The sequence below is a fragment of the Protopterus annectens genome, chromosome 13.part0 (genome assembly GCF_019279795.1).
Source record: "Protopterus annectens isolate FY-2018-M chromosome 13.part0, PAN1.0, whole genome shotgun sequence".
NCBI lineage: Eukaryota > Metazoa > Chordata > Ceratodontiformes > Protopteridae > Protopterus > Protopterus annectens.
The window spans coordinates 544,933,761-544,954,130 of NC_056747.1; positions in this window are offsets into that span (position 1 = coordinate 544,933,761).

Genomic DNA, 20,370 nt, shown 5'->3' on the forward strand with positions numbered 1-20,370 from the left:
CATGTTGTTGGATTTCTTCCTTTTCATCTCCATCTCCCAACTCCAGGCTCCAGTTCAGTTCCAAAGTAGACCTGATTATTCTAGTCAACGCAAGTGCTCCTCTCTGTCTCTCAAGCTTTTTCCTATGAAAGAGTGGAAAAGGCTTCACTGGCAAAGCCTCTCCATATGCAAAATCCCCTTCTGATTGATGGCTCACATTTTGTGAGATAAACTTTTGTATTGCCTGCTTAACCTGGTCTGCATCAAAACATGACTTTGATTCTTCAGGAAAAATATTCTGAAGACAGCTGGATACAGAAGCTTGAATCTCACACCCTCATCTCGACATTCTCTGATTCATCATCATCATCATCATCATCATCATCATCATCATCATCATCATCATCATCATCATCAACCCTCTTTTTCCCATTTTGTACATGGGGTTGAGGTGTTGTGTTAACTCTCATATCTCTCTAGACTTAATGCCATACTCCTGCCTTCTTCAACACGCATGCCTGACTGTCACAGATCTTCTCTCACACAATCCATCCACCTCTTTGTGGGATGTCCTTGCTTCCTTTTACCTTCTTCCTGTCTATCCCAAATCTTCTTTGCCAGATTGTCTTCTGCTTTTCTGCACATGTGTTCAAACTACTGTAATCTGTTGTCTTTGATCTTTTCTGCAATTGGAGCTACTTTTGCTTCCTCTCTTATGTCCTCATTTCTTCATCTCTCCCACAGTGTGCATCCTACCACCCTTCTCAGGCACTTAATTTCCCTCATCTCTAGCTTCCTCATCTGCTCCTCCTTTACTGCTCAGGTTTCTATACCATACAGTAGTACTGGTTGCATCCCCGTCTTGTACACTTTACTTTTCAGCCTCTCTGGCATTCTTCTGTCATTCACTACACCTGACATTCTATGCCAGTTGTCTGCAGCCCTTCTAATTCTAGTCTCAACCACCCTTCCCAGATGCTTGAAGCTATTAACCTGTTCCACCACCTTTTCTTCTATCTCACTTCTCAGCTTCGTCCGATTTCTCCAATTTGATGCCATTACCACTGACTTATCTGTGCTTGGTTTCATCCCATGTGACTTCAGTTTTGCTTTTCATTCCCCTATTGTTTGCTGAAGGTCTTGCTCAGAGTCTATCTGTAATGCCTCATAATCTGCATACAGCAACTTTGTTGATCTGTCTCTTCTGACCTGTTTTCTAATGTAGTCCATCACCAGCATGATCAGCAGTGGGGTCAGAGCTGAACTCTGTTGTACACCCCACTCTCACTGGAAACCCCTCTGTGAGACTGAACACTGTTTGTACTTGAGTCATTGGGCCTTTGTACATAGCCTGCTCTAATTTTACCAATGTTTTTGGGACTTTGAACCACCGCAATACTGACCAAATCAGCTTTCTTTGGACCTTGTCATATGTTTTCTCCAAGTCTAGGAATGCTCAGCTTGACTCTTCCCTCATCTCTAGCTTCTTCTCAACTATCTGTCGCTCTGCAAACATTGGGTCAATTGTGTTGTATCCTGATCTGAATCCTAACTGCGCATCTCCCATCTTACTTTCTACTACTCTGTGTATCCATTTATCAATCACCCTGTCCAGAGCTTTCATACAATGTAACAGAAGCTTGATACCTCTGTACTGAACACAGTTGTGGATGCTTCCTCTGTTCTTGTACACTGGCAATAGTATGCTTATTTTCTAGTCATCTGGGATACACCTTTCTCTCCACAATGCTATGAGTACCCTAAAGAGCCATTTCTCCCCATCTCACCCAACATTTTTATCATATCTGCTATGATCTCATCTGAGCCTGCTGCTTTCCCTGACTTCATTTTCCTTAGTGCTGTTCTTACTTCTTCTAGCATGGGCTCCTTCTCTCCTCTCATCATAGGCTGTGTCTGGGGCAGTACAGCTTCTGTAGGGTTTTCTTGATTTAGAATCTGTTGGAAATACTCCTTCCACCTACCTTTGATGTCCTGTGGACTGGTGAGCAAGTTGTTACTGGCATCCCTTATGAAGGGTGTCTGACTATCTTCTTTATCTTTCTGTCTTTGCCTTGCAACCTGATATAGTCTCTTTGTGTCACCTACTGGGTCACTTTCCAAAAGCTGGTAGAGTGCCCCTGATGCCCTGTTCTTTGCTATTGCAACTCTTTTCTTAGCTTATTTGCTAGCCAGCCAGTATTTCTTCTTAGCCTTTTCTATCTCCCACTTTTTCCTGTACTCCTCCTTTCCTTTGGTGACTTCCTGAAATTCTACATTCCACCACGAGCTTTCTTTATGTACCTTATTTCCATACCTGGCTCAGCTACATACCTATCCAGTAGTCCTCAAACATGCTGTTTTGAGGCGCTGCCATTCTTCTTCAACTCCAATGATTTCCTCCTCTTCTTGGGGTTCTAGACCCCTGAGTAATTCCTTGAACTGTTGTACTTTCTCTCCAGTCAACTTCCAAGTCTTCAGTCTGGTGTCTGCTGAGCCTTTTCTGACCACTGCTTGCAGATGATTGTGGCAACCAGTAGTTTATGCTGTGGGCAGACTGTTTCACTGGGGATGATTTTGCAATCATTGATTCTACCCCAGTGCTCTTTCCTTACAAGGAAGAAGTCTACCTGACTTGCATGTTGGCCACTGTTGTATGTGATCTTGTGACTCTCCCTCTTTCTGAACCATGTGTTGACTACTATGAAGCCATTTGTTAGCCAGAAGTCTAGAATGGCCTCTCCTTCTTTATTCCTGTTGCCCCACCCACATGGACCCAGGCAGTCCTTATATTCTGTTCTGTCTATCCCAATATGTGCATTTAAGTCACACATTATCAACAACAATTCATGTTGTCCTGCTTTATCTAGTAGGTCCTGCAACTGCTGTCTGAATGCACTCTTTTCCTAACTATCACAACCCTGCTGTGGGGCATAAGCTAAGATTATGAATACTGCCCTGTCATTACACTGGAGTCTGATTGCCATGAGTCTGTCACTAATTCTGATGACATCCCTCACTGCCTTCTAAAGCATCTCTCTCACCACAACTCCCACACCATTTCTAGCCTGTCCTCCTCCAGAGTAGTAGACTCTGGATCCCAAACTAAATGACTTTACTGCACTGCCCTTCCCTGACTGCTGGAATAAATTTGTTTCTCTTATGCTTGGTGTACAGTGAATAAATACTCTGTTGCCACTAACGTTTAATACTTTGCCCATTTGCCACAGTTTTGTCAGAATCAACTCTTTCTACTGGTAGGTTTGCAGCTTTACTAATACAGGTCTTGGTTGCTTTTTCATGGCCAGATTTGGAGCATACACATGGTGTGCCCTTTCAATTATCAGGTCCTGCTGTGGAATACAAGTCCAATTGCTTATCTGGGACTTCATAACATTAATACAGTCTGTTCCTTCTAGTTTCTCTGGAACAGCTGAAAATCTCAGGTTTTTCCCCACGTGCTCTGTCCTCTAATTCTACTATTTTTGAAAGATATCTTCTTGAACAGTCTCCTACTCAGCCAGCCTTTTCTTCATTTCAACCTCTGAGTTTTGCAGTTTCATCAACTCATCTGAATATCTGTTTAAAGCTTCATTCATTTTTTTCCAGACTTTTATTATCTCAGTTAATATACTCCTTCAATGTTTCATTTATTTTAATAAGCTCTGAGCACATTTGACCTATTTTTTCCTCTAGATTACCGGAAGCCATTGCCTTACACCAAAGTTGGAGATTGAATTGCTTTTTAATGAACAGCTGCAGGATTCTTCCCAGTCAGTGTTTTCCCTTTACCTTTTTATCTTTTGTAGTTGATTTTCTTTCAGGCTTTCTCTTGGTTTCTGCTTTGTTGGTATCCAAGCAGTGTACTTACTAGATGGTAACTGAATTTACTAAAAGTGACAGAGTTCCCAGTCCTTATATTTCATGTTCTTCACACTGGGAGTGCTGAAGTTAAGATGTTGATCAGTGTGCAGCCATCATGGAAAGTTGAACTGATAACACCTCTACGCTACATTCATAAATTAAAAAAATATCTGCACTAGAAAAATATGCAACATTTGCACTTGATTTTTCTCTAAATCATTTTGTTGGAAGTGCTTTTTTTGCTTTAATGAAAGAGCTTGCAGGCCTGAACTACTGTGGGTTACAAGCTTTAGTCTCTGGTATCCCTGGGTTCTTACAGCAGCTCAACTTTTCCCCAGTCCTCCCACTTTTTGCCTGCTGTGGTTTCAAAAACTAAAGTCTCTGACTTCTACTCCTTATGGTAATCTGACTACCAAAGTCCTTCCCTCCCCTCTTTCATTGCTACTGTCAGTTGTGCAAGCTATTTAACTTATTAGAACCTAGTGACACCTGCTGGCGTTTCTGTAGTTACATCTTACCGACACCTCTTGGTATCAAATATTGCTTGTTCATATTTAATTAATAATTCCATGACCATGCTGTATCCAAGGTATTAAAATATTTCATCTTAACGTTTACATGATGGCATACAGAACTTTATTGGTATTTGACCTCTATCCACTGCAGCTAAAGAGATTGATTATTATTTATATACTCGTTATTTGTATTATAATAATTTTCATATTTCTCTAAATATCTCAGCAATGAAGTGACAAACAGAACTGCTTAGCCTCATATGAAATCTCACAGCTGTATAACAAAAATGCTGCTTGTTTTATGTGTGCTGCTTGTATAGTTGCTGAGATATTGTAAGCTGTTTATACAACATGACAAAAATTATTTCCTGTTTTATTGTGGCTTATAAAATTCATTTTAAGACCTAGAATCAAATTCATGACCACTATAAATATTGCTTTGTGATAAATAGTTTGTCATTTATAATTTTCTTGTAGTACTTACGGCTCTAGAGATTTTTATTTATTTCATAATTGATTACTAACAAATTGCAAAATCCAAAAGACAAACAAGCGAAGAAGGCTCAGACCTAGAAGAACACCTGAAACCCAATGTACCTTAACGCAGATTTATTAAAAGCACAAGACATAACAGCGTTTTCGCTACACACACAATGTAGCTTCTTCAGAGGATTTTACAAACACAACCAGAATGCACCTTTTATATAAATGTTACTAATTGTGTAATTGCATAATTACAAAATTTCGTCACTTCCTAATAATATTACTACTCAATAAAATTTAAAGTATGCAAAAAATGAGACTCATAAGTCCCTCCTTTAAAATACAAGCAATAAAAAATATAAAATCCAAAAAAGAAAGAAGAATGGCAGGACACTGCTGGATTAACTCCTTCTTTTATTAAAACAACCAAAACATCCAAGGATAAGCGCTTTCGGGTGTGATACCCTTCATCAGATAAAGAGAACAAACATTACCAATGTTTTAAATTAAAAGCCAACCAATCAGCAATCAGTAAATTACCCGCCTTTTTAGTAGGGCGGGTTTCAAAGGAACCATGTCATTTAACCCTGGGCTCCTATGAGCCCTCAGCTCCAAGATCCATTCAGATTCAAGGGATTCTGTCATCAACCTTATGTCTCCTCCCTATTATTTAACCTTACGTTAACCACAGCCCTGAAGCTGAAAGTATGTGTTGAGTGCTGTTCAATGTGCCTATAAAGAGCATTATGCTCATTTTTATTTCTAATATTGGAAAGATGCTGTAAAATTCTGATCTTAAACATATTATTGGTCTTCCCAACATAATATGCTGCACATTGTTCACATGTAGCCAAATAAACTATGTTACTTGTCCTGCAGGTAGCCCTTGCCTTAAGATGGTATAACCTTCCAGTAACAGGATGTTTAAAAGTTGCATTCTTATTGATAGACGGACAGGCTTTACATAAGCCACAGGGAACACTGCCTGGGCTCTCCTTAAATAAATTAGATGTAGTAAAAGCCTTTTCATTACAAAGGATGTCCTTCAAATTCTTATTTCTCTTGTATCCAAAGCTGGGTCTGGTTCCTAATAGATCCTTTAACTTATTGTCACTTCTTAAGATGTTCCAGTTTTTAAAAATTATATTTTTTATATCTTTGGTATTGCTACTATAGGTGACAAACAACTTAGGTTCCCTTTTTTATGGAGCTTTGGCCTTGGATTCAACGAGCTCTTGTCTGATCCATGGTTTGTATTTACTATCCCTTTTCTGCCTGCTATCATTAATGACTTCACTAATCATCCCCTCTTTATATCCTCTGTCCAAAAAACATTGCTTCAAGGACTGTATCTCTTTCTCATACTCTGTATCATTCATTGATATCCTAGATATTCTGCCTGCCTGGCCCTGAACTATGTTGGGGAACATATGACGGGGATGCATGTTATCAAAGCATAGCAAACTGTTTTTCCAGCAATCCTTTCTAAATAACTTCGATGAAAAACCATTGCTAGTTTGTGTAATACTGACATCCAAAAAAATCTATGCTGGTATCAGAGAAATTCAACTTAAATCTAAGGAAGGATGTAGTGGAATGTAGATAGCTAACAAAATCTATTAACATGTCTGCCTCACCCCTCCAAAAGAAAAAAACATCGTCTACAAAACGTGTATACATATACACATGTTGTTTCCATTGCACCAGTTGCACAAACCACATGCAAATGAACCCTTTACAACCAATTGTAGTTTTATTACGACATACAATTTTAATGCTGACACTATTCTAGGGATTTTGACCAAGAATTGGTTTTTCATCTCTACAGACTCTTTGTTATCTGACAAATTGGGGGATAAACCTCGTATTGTCTTTAAGAGAGGTAGAAATATGAAGGACTTACTTCAATGGAGTCCTACAGTGGGTTTGGTTAATAGGACCAAGGGTTCATTTGCATGTGGTTTGTGCAACTGGTGCAATTATATAAAGGCTGGCAGTTCTTTTGTTATTTTGGATAAAAAATTTTCTATCCATTATAGAATTAGTTGTGAAACAAAGTCAATCATCTATGTGGCTTTTTGCACATGTTGTCCAGCCTTCTACGTCGGTAAGATGGATAGGAAGTTTAAAGAATGCATTTACCAGCATTGTTACGCTATTAAAAATAACAAATGCAAAAATGCTTTGGCCAAGTATATAGCCAACAACCCTGGCCATGCGTTCTTGTTTATGGGCATTGACCACCTGCCTGTGTCCATTAGGGGTGGCCCTACTTCATGCTTACTAGAAATACGTGAACTTTTATGGCAATTGAAACTAGATGCGTTCAATTCACCAGGCCTTAATGAAAGCTGTAATATAGCACCGCTTTTAAAGTACAAATCATATTTGAGATGAAAGTTTTGTATGTATGGTTTGTTAAACATATGTCTTTAACAGACACAATTTTTCATTTACCATGGTGAAATTCACTATTCTATACACAAATTCAGTTGTTTTTAAAGCCTTTTAGATTGGTAGCTACTAGTATAGGGTAAAACTTTGTGTTTAAAAAAGGACCTTGTACATATTTTTCATTTTTCACTTTTATATGTAAGACATTATTTACTGTTACGAGTATATGTTGTGATATACTCTTTCCTCTTGTTTTAGGGCCCCTATTGTGAACAGTCCACTCTGTTAGATACACATGCATTTTCTTACGTACAGGTATATGATTTCCTTTTACATACACTAGTATGAGAGGTCCACTAGTGTATCTTTTACACAGATGTGGACACATTATATTGGGTCAGTTAGCTTTTGTGTTTTATATATAAAAAAGTTTTTGTTAAATTATTATTATTTGTTGCAACAACTACTTAAATTAAAAAGGAGTTGTTTACTTTCACAGGATATTTCTAAGTGCAAAAATGCTTTCATATTGATCTTAAACGTGCCCTTGGCCACCAACATGTAATAATATATTTTTTTATATTTTTTATTGCTTGTATTTTAAAGGAGGGACTTATGAGTCTCATTTTTTGCATACTTTAAATTTTATTGAGTAGTAATATTATTAGGAAGTGACGAAATTTTGTAATTATGCAATTACACAATTAGTAACATTTATATAAAAGGTGCATTCTGGTTGTGTTTGTAAAATCCTCTGAAGAAGCTACATTGTGTGTGTAGCGAAAACACTGTTGTGTCTTGTGCTTTTAATAAATCTGCGTTAAGGTACATTGGGTTTCAGGTGTTCTTCTAGGTCTGAGCCTTCTTCGCATAATTGATTACTAGGAATATCTGATTGGGCATAAGAAAAACTCAGTAAGATATAATAACATAATACAAAGTGTATATATATATATATATATATATATATATATATATATATATATATATATAGTGTGTGTGTGATCTTAGAAACATACAAGTAAGAAAAGATGTTTCAGTACATTATGCAAATGAGATAAACAGAAGAAAAAACATAACTACATCAGAAACAGGCAAAAACATGCAAATGTACATATTATTACCAACGTGTATTGGAATACTATGGAAAAAGAAGAAGTAATGTGGTACAGAAGGTGCAGAAACAGAAACTTGACAGTGAGAAGAATATTATAGGCTAAGAAAGGTCATGGGAAGGTGGAGAAGAAGAGTAAAAGAAGATTTAAAGATGATGATTTTGAAAGAAACAAGGGTAGGTGCTAAGAGCACTAAGATAGTGAGTGTATAGAAGACTGCAAGGAGGAAGGAGTATGGAACAGAAATGGAAGAGAGAGGGAGTATGTGTAAGAGAAAGAACAGAGAAAGGGAAAATGGACCAGTTTGACCAGGAGAATGGCAAATACAGAACCTGGAGATGAGACGGTATTCTTTTGCATTTATATCACGTTATCGAAAGATGAAAATAGCGAACGCTATTTCATCGAACCTAAAATATCTAAACCACATAATATCGAACATTCAGAATAGCGAATTTTTTCCTTGGGGAAAAATTTGCTATTCTGAAACACATACACACAACACAAGCACACCTAAAAAACATCAATACACACACATACACTTATAATTCTACAATTAACCCTACACTAAACTATACGTACACGACTATCTATCCACTTACGTTAACCCAAACCCTAAGGTCCATTACTATCGCACACTCACCTAACCCGCACCCTAACCCTAACTCACTTAACCCGCCCCTAAACCTAATTCACTTAACCCGCGCCCTGACCCAAACTCACCTAACCCACTCCCTAACCCTAACCCTAACTCAACTAACCCACGCCCTAATCCTAACAACCTCACAATCACACACTTACCTGAACCCGACCCGTAAATCTCCACCACAGCGCTGAAAATAGCGAAGCCACAGAACCGGCCAACCAAATTCTTTCCCTAGGAAAGAATTTGGTGTTCTGCAGCTTTGCTATTTTTGGCATTCGATTAAAACGGGTCGATATTAGAACATTCAAAGTTTTAAAACTTCGATGTTCTGATATAGACACATTCTTTAAGGTATAATTAAAATTGGACTTGTATGTGTTGATCTAATGTCCATAGGAATCTTGGTTCAGGTTTTGGCTATTGTGCAGAAGTATAAATTATGTCCTATTTTTTTAGGTTTATGAGTTTCAAGATGCTGATTCTCAGATGAACAAAGTAGACATTTGGAAAGTATTGTTTTAAAATGTTACTGATGGGTGGACACTGGAAAGGATTATATATAATTTCATGGGTAAGTTGAAGTTGAGTGTACTTGAGGTAATTTGGCCACTCAAGCCAGATTAACATTTTCAGAGCACAGCAGTAATGACTTTTATATGACAATTTAGTGGCAAATCTAGCTACCTTGTTATACCATAGTTCTAGTTGTATGATGATAATGATTTGAATATTGGTAAGAACTGGTAAGGCATACAGTAGAGAAGGTAGAATGTATGTGTTTGCCATTGTGGAGGGGTTGGTGAGGAATTGTTTTGATCTGCAGAGCATACCCAGTTCCTGATGTGTGTTTTTTTAAACAATTTTATAGATGCAGATCATATTTCACTTGATCATCAATTGTAATGCCTAGTAACTTGGTATGAGATACAACCTCTATATCTGTATGACTGGGAGAAACTATTCTGAAGCTGTTTTTGAGAGGTGTTAGAGGTTTGGGAAGAAATAGTAATAGCTTGGTTTTATTATGATTTAGGAAGAGCTAGTTTTCTCAGAGCCCATGTTCAGTGGAATTGAAAGGATTTTGAGGAATGGAGTGAAAATGGGAAAGAGTGTTTGATGAGCAGATGAGGGTGGTGTTGTCAGAGTATGGGAAGACGAAAGCCTGTTGGCAGGGTGTATGTAAGTTGTTAATAAAGATATTAAAAAGTAGAGGTTCAAGGATTGAGCCTTGGGGCATACCAGTACTAAATGTGAGAAAAAAAGGAGTATGTAGAGTGATATTTTACAGACTGCTGCCAGTGAGAAAGGTAGCTATCAAATCAGCTGGGTGTTATATTAAGCAGACCAAATACAGACATTTTAGAAAGTAACTTGGAGTGAGAGATGTGTTGAAGGCTTTGTAGAGATTTTAAAAACAGGGAAGAGACCAAGTCATTATTATCTCTAGCTTTGATGATATTATCTAAGAAGGCAATTAGGTCAGTTCTTGTGCTATGTAATGGGCAAAACCATGTTGGGTAGAGATTAGTAGATTTTCTTGAAGAAGGTGTTGTAAGATTTGCTGATGCATGCACTTTTCTAGAATTTTAGAGAGGGGGAATAAGATAGTGATAGGCTTAAAGTTTGTTATTTCAGAGGAATTACTGCCTTTGTGAAAAGGTATGATGTAGAATTCTTTATAGAGACATGGGAGAGGTGATTCTTAAATAGATCTTAAATAATGATCAAGCTGGAGATTGGATAAGCAATGGAAGTAGCTACAAGCTTTAGATTTTCTATAGGTAGGTTGTCAATGGAGGGTGAACAGAGCTTTAGCTTACTGAATATGTGTTATATATGTGAGGTAAACAGTGTTTAAGGAGAAAAGAGGTTTATTGGATATGGAAACTTCATCAGGGCTGTTGTGAGTTTGTATGGGATATTGTGTTAGGGTAGCAATTGCTAGTCTGCAAAATGGGAGATAAATTTATTAGAAGTTTCTATGGGAGAGCTATCTGGGCAGGGGTTGTGGTCAGTATGAGTTCTAGGGTGTAATACTGTGTTAATAGAGGACCATCATTTCTTGGGTTTATTATGGTCTATTCATGGATCTAAGTAATACTGTTTTTTTATCAGCAGTGACTTGAGTTTTAACAAGGTTACAGAAATGTTTACAAGTATGAAGGTGGGCAGGAAATTTAGTTATTTTGCTTTTTTTTGCCAAACTTTGTTTCTCTTGTGTATTAGTTTGTGACTAATGTAGAATAGCCAAACATTTTGGGCTGATTTAACACATTTTCTTCTGATTGAGCAAGGTTATTTAGGGTATTGAGAAATAGTGAACTGAATTTAAGTACAGCATTTGTCCAGAGGTAAGGCATAAAGACTGGGCCAGTTAACGAATTGAGGAACATTGTTGAAAACATCAGGCTTAAAATTGTAAAGTTCCTTGAGAAGTTGATCTTTGGAGTTGTGGTTTATTAATCTCTGGACATAGATGGGATAGTGGTCTCTGAGTGAATCTGAGGGGGTACTGGGAGAGCCATATTGTTTAGGATTTGAAACTAGGATCCAGTCTAGAATGGAGTCAGAATCTATGGTTATGTTGGGGCAAGTATGGGAGGTTATAAGTTGTATAAATCCATATATGTTGATGCTATTTGGGAATAATTTTCTGAAAGGTGCTGTCAGTCAATGCTGACACCACTAAAGATTGTAGTTTTATAGGATATGGAATTTGATATCTAGTTAAAGATGTGTTCCAGGATAGTATTATTTTTACCTGGAGGGATATACAGGGCAATGATACATAGATTTTTATGAATGTTTAGTTTCAGGTTAGAAATTAGTATCTCTGTGGAGTGAACTTTTGGTGGGACAAAGCATGAAGAAGAAAACAGGACAACTAAAACACCACCTTTTTGTTTAGTCTATCAGTGTGTATAAATATTATACCGTAGGGGAGGAATTTTAGAGTCTTTGATATGTGGCTTAAGCCAAGTTTCAGTGAGGATGACAATGTTAGTAGAGTAATAAGTGATCCAGGAGTGGAATTCTATTACTCTGTTAACTATACTTTGGATGTTGATGAAGGATATGCATATGTTTCTTGAGGATACAAATGCAGAAGATGTAAGGCAGGGTAGTAGAGATGAAGGATATGGGCCAGGATTAGGTTGTACATCACCATATAGGGAACTAATTTGTTAATGTAAGTAAAGTAAAGAGGATAACAGCAGGTTCATACTGGGTTATATTTAAGCTTGAAAGAGTAAGTGGTGAAGTAGATTTGTATTTGTAAAGGAGGTAGGTTGATAATTTAAATAAGTTGGATGCAATTTTGTCTGAGAAGGTTGTCTGCTAATGTGTGTAGAATAGGTAAGAGTAGGGGAAGTTATTGCTGATGAGATAGGGGTTGCATACCATGTGAGGTGTGACAGTAAAAGGAGGAGAGGGGAACTTACCTATATGAGCACCATGTTTTCTAGAAGGTGCAAAGTAGGTGATAAATTGAGGAAGATGGGGATACAAAGTTAATTAAATATCACAGAGTGATGTCAAGATAAGTATTGAAGTATAGGGAGTGAAGTATAGGAAATTATGTAGAATAACTGTAGTGGGTATGGACAGGAAGGGGAGGATTCTATTATGAGGAGGGAGTAATAGAAGGGTCTTATGCAGGTGTAAATGTAGCTGTATATGGGGTGCATGGGAACTGGGGTAGGGCAGGGGAGCAGAGTGAGCCCAAGCAGACCAAAGGCAAACAGAGCAGGACAGACCTGAGTCAGCTGTGTTTCTGGGTATAAGAAACAATCAGTTTCCTCAACCAACTGTTGATTAAGTGTTACCAATGTAATTATTTGAGAAAATGTAACAAAACAATCAGCAGCTATAAATAGCTTGACTACACATTTCTCACAGTTAAGTATTGGAAGGAAAACAGTTGGATGTATGACTGATAGGAGCTAGGATATTTTTAGATTAACAGCTTGAGTCAGCCTACTCTGAAAGGAACAATAGCAGTAGGCTTAAATGCTTACTTTTTCAAAGGAGGACAAGCTGATCATGGGCAAGAAAGCCATACATATTGAGATATAATGGCTTTAACAAACCTGAATGACAATGACACGTGAACTGCTCTTTTCCTTTAGCAGTAGCACTAGCTGCAAGCTCGGTCGTACAGATGGTTCTAGCAGCTTATCTAGGGGCACCCTGAGGTATCAGTCTATATATTTTCCGTGATGGAAAAGATATTTTTTGCAGACTGCAAATCCTTCTAGTAGAAGAAAGATAATTTTAAGCAGAATAACAGTGAAATCTTTGATAGTGTGTGGAAGTGGCAGTCTTGCAAGCCGTAAGCAGCTATTATATATTATGTGTGTGTGAAAGGGAGCTGTACTGACATTTATTTAAACTGTGAGGAATAACTTCATTTTAAAGGATCAGACCATACCCATTGGAGGGAATTAATTAAATACTGTTCCCACCCATTCTTTTTCATAGAGCAATAATACTATTTGCTCACCTATAAAATCGGTATTGCTGAGTTAACCACACTTACCCATTCCCAGTCTCATTTCATCTACTTATATTGCTGGGAACTAGTAGATCAAACTAGAATGTTATTCCCCTTAGACTGTAAAAAGTTAAATTATCATTCATCTTATCATCCTGCCTGTCTAGCGCACAGTGCATTACCAAGACAGATTATCCTTTTCTATATTTCTTTTAAAATGTGCTCATTCTAGTGTTGTAGTACACAAACCCTTCTTAAAACTTCACTTTTTCCACACAGTATCCATCTTAAGGAAGTATTTGTTGGTTAATGTGTTGTTTGTTCTGTAGTTTCTGCACTTTGGGCTCACACGTCTGTAATTTTGCATTAAGAAAGGTTAGGTTTGCACTCTAGTGGCAGTAGAGGTTAGCCTGGTCTGTTCCGAGCTAGGAAATCATAGAGGAAAGCGTCAAGTGTGTTTTTGTGAATGGCCGCTGGGCTATTTTGTATACTTAGTCAGTTTCTCTCTTAGCTCAAATACACTGAGCTTATAAATGCTTGGCTTCCACTCCACTCCACTGACTATTGAGTGTTTTGTTTAAATCCAGTGCCATCCTAGCAGATAAGTACTGTAGACTGATATTTTGCACTTTTTTTAAGACCACTAAGCACCTTTTTACTATTCCACATTTAACATTTTCACTGTTTAGTACTTTATCTGCATTATTGACTGTCTTACTCTTAAAACTTCTACTTTTTTAACCTTTCTGTAATCTGAAGATAGAGTAGATTTGGTTACATTCTGATGAGAGGAGAGAGTATCTGTGTCATTTTCTGACCCATGATTGCTTAAAGGAAAGAAAAATGTGTTGTTTCTGATTGGCTTGGGGGCCCTTAACTTTATTTTTGAGTTTTCTCAGCTGCTATATACTCTTGTGTTTGCATGATGTTTGGCTCATTTTCAGAGAGCTCAGCAGTGTTTGGCCACTATGACAAATTAAAGAGTGATTTGGCTGGATTTCTGCACCACATAAGATTGCCAAGTACCTTTTTACTGTTCTATACTTGCAGCTTTTCATTGTTTAGTTCTTTACCTGCATTATTGACTGTCCCTTATTCTTAAAGCCTGCACTTTTTTCACTTTTTTGTAATCTCAATTTGGAACACCTTTGGTTATCCTCTGGTGAGAGTGGAAAGGACCTGATTTGTTTTTCTTACCCAGGACTGCTTAATGGAAGGAAAATGTTTCTGATTGACAAGAGGATGATTAGCTTTGTTTTCAAATTTTCTCAGCTGCTGATTAGGCACTGGTGGTTAGCAATACCCTGTATTGACACAGGCACTTAGAATTTATATTTTCTCTATAAAACAGCCATGAAATATCCTCAGCACTTACTTGCACAAAGGGTAACTAGTTTGCCCATTGAGGAGTGCTACCCCACGGGTTTAGTCTTAGATTGTCTTGATTATAGTCTATACTGTTACAGTAGACCAACTAGCCAACTGTAAACTCTTTGTTTACTTTCCCCTTCTAGATCACATAAGGATCTTTTGCCATGGATATGCACTTTCCTACTATATCTGAAGTCATTTTGGTAGGTATGCGCATCCTGAGGCAATGAAGCATTGCCTTATGTTTACTGACAAGTACCTAATTCTTAAGTAAACTGATACAGTATATGAGGGATGTAGTTACACAATGTCACTGGAGGCAAGCCTCTCAAATACAAGCACTGTTAATACCAAAATAGTTGTCACTAGCATGCATACTGCTCCCACTACCCACAATTGGCTTAGTTTTTGGTGTCATTTGAAGTGGGTATAATATTTGTCAGCCTGGGAGAATATGAATGACAGACCATGCTGCTTTACCAAGGATTGTCTGCAACTGTCCCTCCTAGGCTTTTGTATATTGATTAAAACCTTGCCCTTCCCCATTGTACCTTTTTTATTTATTGCAACCTGATAAGTCTTCTGGCATAGCAAAACCAACCATAGAAAATCTAAAGGTGTTACTGCTCAATACCAGAAGTCTAAACAAGGAAATCCACCACTGGCAAGCTCTCTTTACCCTAAAGAATGTAAACATTTGTGCAGTTACTTAGACTTGGCTCAAAACCATGGAAAGCTCCCCTGCAGTGTAGGGCTATAATGCCTTCCAAGCATTTAGACCATGTAGTACACAGGATAAGTCAAAAGGTGGAGATGTCTTTATTTACATAAAAAACACACTTCAAGGCTAGTCAATCAGTATGACACGCTTGAGCTTTTCCACATCAAAATTACCATAGGCAAAATCCCATACCATATCTTTTCAAGCTATAGATCTCTTTCCATGACACATGAAACCAATAACACATACTTCAATGTACTCAAGACACTCTCCATTCAACCCGATATCATATTTATGGGTGACTTTAACTACCACACTATAAAGTAGTAATCTTACACAACCCCTTATATGCAGGACCAGAGATTCCTGGACTTTGTAAACACTAGCACCCTGGACCATTTAGTCCATATACTCACTAGGGATTCAAATATCCTTGACTTGGTCCTCACAAACATGGGACAACATTATACCCTCCATAGTGTAATGTCCTCTCTGGTCAGGTCAGACCATAAAGCTGTCTCCTTTGAAATAAAAATAAAACCCGGGATTCCTGCTAACCATGGAACTTTATTTTAATGCAAACTTCCTATTACTAAATAACACCCTAGTAAAATTTTATGCTTCCCAAATTCTGAGAACACCCTGCCTATGAATAATCACTCATGAAAATCCTGTATAATTATATTAACAGCTGTATAAAAGCAGCTATACCTACCCAGGACAAGTGCAGGATGAATGCAAAAAAAAAAAAAGCCATCCTGATGGAATTCCAACAATAGACTGTATAATGAAAGTAAGAAAACCATGACAAAAATTAGTAAGAGCAATGCCCAGCAAAGTAATAACTTCCTCATCAATCTTAACAATTAGCTCAATGTGCTAATCAAGGGTACCAAAGTCAAATTTGAGGTAAAATACTCTCCCTGGCCAAGGACAATCATAAAGCTTTCTTCAGCTATATTAGCAACCTTGAAGGCAATACACAACAATGTACTAAACTAATTGAAATGGTGCCACCTATACTGAGCCAGAAGATATAACAAATCTACTGGCTGACAAATTTAGCTCTAATTTTAATCCCTTCAATTCTCAGGTATCCCTTGGAAAATCCCCACAACTATAACTCCCCCAACTATCACCAGAAAACAGGTTCTTAAGGCACTCTCCAGTGCAAATTAGGTGCATTCACTGTATCCCCCAATACACAAATATCCTCCAAGAAGGCCTGACACAGACTAATATGTGATGTCTAGTCATGATCTAAAATTCAATGCCAAAAAGTGCATAATGGTAGTTTTTGGAATGATGGCCAACCCTACAAATTACTACACTGATAATACTCTCCTAAGAGTAGACCCAGTAGTCAGGGACTTGGGAATGCATCCAGACAAAGACTTGGCCTTTGACCATCATGCGCCTAGTGTAGTGAGGAAACCATTCTATGTCATACAACTTCTAAGGAAAGGCATGGCATCTAGGTCCAAAGATGTCATTGTTCTGTTGTACTCTGCCATCATATGACCAATCACTGAGTACATTGCCCCCCTTTGGTATGTATCTAATTAGGCATATGGAACAACTGGAGCATGGACAGAAGTTCCTCACAGAAAGAATACATAGTGTAGTAAAGAAGTCCTATGCAAACCACCTCAAAGCCTTGCCATTTTACTCAATCTCCTATATGGTGCTGAGATGTGACCTATAAAGAAAGCTCAGCTAGCAAGTACAGCTGGTGCACGGATAATCCAAACTTGATAAGAAACAAAAAACAATCCAGCACCCGGAAGGTAGTAGCAAAATGTTTATTATAACCAGACCGGTTTCAGCAAAATGCTTTCATCAGTGGTTTAACATGAAAAGCAGTACTAAAGCCGCTTATTTATAGATAATCCAATCAAGGCAGTGTTGACATCATTTCCTGTGAAAGAGAAATAACCCAAAAACATCTATATAAAAAAGTCCCGTAATTATAATGAAACACACATAGATTGAATAAATAGATTCTGACATGTATTAAACTAAGAAGATGGATGACATTCTATAATTTGTCATTTAATCCAGGTGGAAAGAGCCCACCTAGTTTTACAATCCATCTTTTCTCTTTGATGTTTAATAAGTTATGCCATCCAGTCTTAAAAGATCTGTTGCCTGAAATTTTATCAATAATTGTGAAGGTAAACATGGCAGTTTTGTGAGTCAAATGATGTCTATATAAGGCATTGGTGAGTCTGGCATTTCTGATGTCTCCCAGATGTTCAGACATACGGAATCTAAATTGTCTGGAAGTTTGTCCAATATAAAATGCTTGACATGCACATGTAGCCAAGTATATAACCCAATCTGTACTACAATTTGCAAAACAATTGATATTATACAATTGACCGGTATTTTTACTTGTAAAATTTTTGGTCTTAAATACATATTTACAAAAAGAACAATGACCAGGGGTAACAACCAACTAGTTTTTCCCCAGATAAGGTGGTTTGATGTAATACAGTGTCCTGAGATGTAATTCTTTTATATGCCAGGCTTAAACAGCATCCTCTGATCTGGCATTTATGGACCTGTTGCACATCTTCAAAACAAACAGCTAGAGAAACAGCAGATTTAGGGAAAACACATCTAAAACATAAATAAGACATGCTAGAGGGACAGGAATGTGTCTCACAGGCTGCCCCTTCTCTGGAATCCTTGTGAGTTCTTCCTTGCACCTATTCAAGTGGAACTTGGATTACTGGATGGAGAACTGTAAATATACTCCTGGTTTGGCACCTATATCTCTGTTAGAGAGAAGAAGCTTGTAATTGCTTGATCACTTATTCCTAAATCATATATACCCCCACAAAACCTATGGGACCAATACCTGTCTAATATGTCCTTCAGGATCATTAGCCTAGTATTCCACTATAATACCATGATACCAAACTGCAGATTGTTCAACTGATTCCATAATTTAACTCATTCTGCCTTGTTTCCTCCCTTCTTTACCCATATCATCGTATGTCCTCTTCCATATTCCCTCTTCCTCTTAGCACCATCTAGCTAACTCATAATTTCTCCATTTTACTGTATCCTTTTTCTGCATTACTTCCTTTATTACTTAATGTATAAAATTGTACAGTCATGCATGCCAACTGTATTGTGGATAACAACTGGCTTTACAGGCCATCTTGTGTCTATAATGTTTCTTTACAGATTTATTGATTGATCGATTAATTAATTTATACTTTGTTGGTTTAGTTAGTCCTACTAGGCTAGTGGTCTATTTTCCAGAAAGACTGTTTCAGGTTGACTGCTGTTTACAAGGACAATATAACATTATAGATTATCATATGTTTTTAGTGTCTCTGTCACATATTGCTGTTTATGAGCACTGAATAAAATCACATTTTGAAATTGCATACCACTGTCTTGCTTTTGTGTAATTGTCTGTGACATGGTTAGATCATCTAGCTGGTTAACGAACAGTAAATAAACAGAAAATAAAAGGTCTCTCTGATCATATGCTGAAAATGTAAAGATGTACAACATGGACCCAGATCCAAAGGCTAAGTACCTTATGACCACAAGAAGACAAAAAAGGGGAGTTGCCACACCTTAACATGCCATGGGTCATTCAGAAACCTTTGGTGCTGTGCAAAGCAATACTTAATGCGCTATTTAAAACATTTCTAGTATCATGGAATGGGCCTATTATGGTTAGATATGCATCAAAACTAAATGTTTTTGCACTTTAGTGCCAAACATATTTATTTTAGTCTGCATCCATGGCATTGAGGGAGAAAATACTCACAATATTCCAGATGACCTGTGTCTAGCAGCACAGGTGACTGATGGCTTAGGCAGGAAAAATGTGGCATGTTCATCCTGGGTTGGGGGACAATCATTCCTGCTCAGCTTCAACTGTTGCTCTGATGATAGGACATTTGCTGAAGAATGGAGGCCTGGCATGATGTGTGGACCCAGTGGCAGGAAGATGTGGGTATAGTTGCAGAAGATGGTAAATGTAGTCCCTGTCAGCAAATGTTTAGGAGCACGCATCTGTGGACAAGGGGGCATAGGCAGCCCTTGAGATGATGCAGGTGGTTATATCACCACTGAGAGGGTGAGGTAAAGCCATATAATAGAGCAAGGTCTCATTGTTGAACTGCCAGTGAGAGCACAAAGCATCCTTATAGTTGCCTGGATAATGACACCTCTCAGAGAGTGTGATGGTTAGCAGGCATGGGTGCAAAAGTGGTATTAAAAATTATTTTAAATCCATATCTAGCTCCATTCCTTGAGGTTAGGAAAACTTAAAAAATGCCTGAGCACATTAAGCACTGCTTTACACAATACTAATAGCTTCTGAATATCTCCCTGTACATTAACTTTGCTAACATATCAATGTTTTTTATAATGAGGAAAGCTTTTCTCAGCAGCACAGAACAGTTATAGAATAAGCTGTCAGTCACTGTATCTGTTGTTTATCTTCAACTGCAGATGTTTATATAGTTTTGTCACAGTATTTGAGCGCTGACTTCAGACTAAGGTGCAGCAAATACCAGGATACAAAACGTTGCCTATGTATGTATTCAATTATTCAGTATTAACCTTTATTATTTGGGTTACAGATACTGTAAAGAATTTGTCTTCTGCATGTGTTTTGTTTTCTTTTTTTTTCTTTGCTGAACAGCACTTATGCTGACTGACTGGCTGATACTCACTTACAAGGTAGGGAGTCTCAGAATACCAACCCCCAAATAAATCAAAATAGTGCTAGATCCATTTCAGTTTGTTTTAAGCCATAA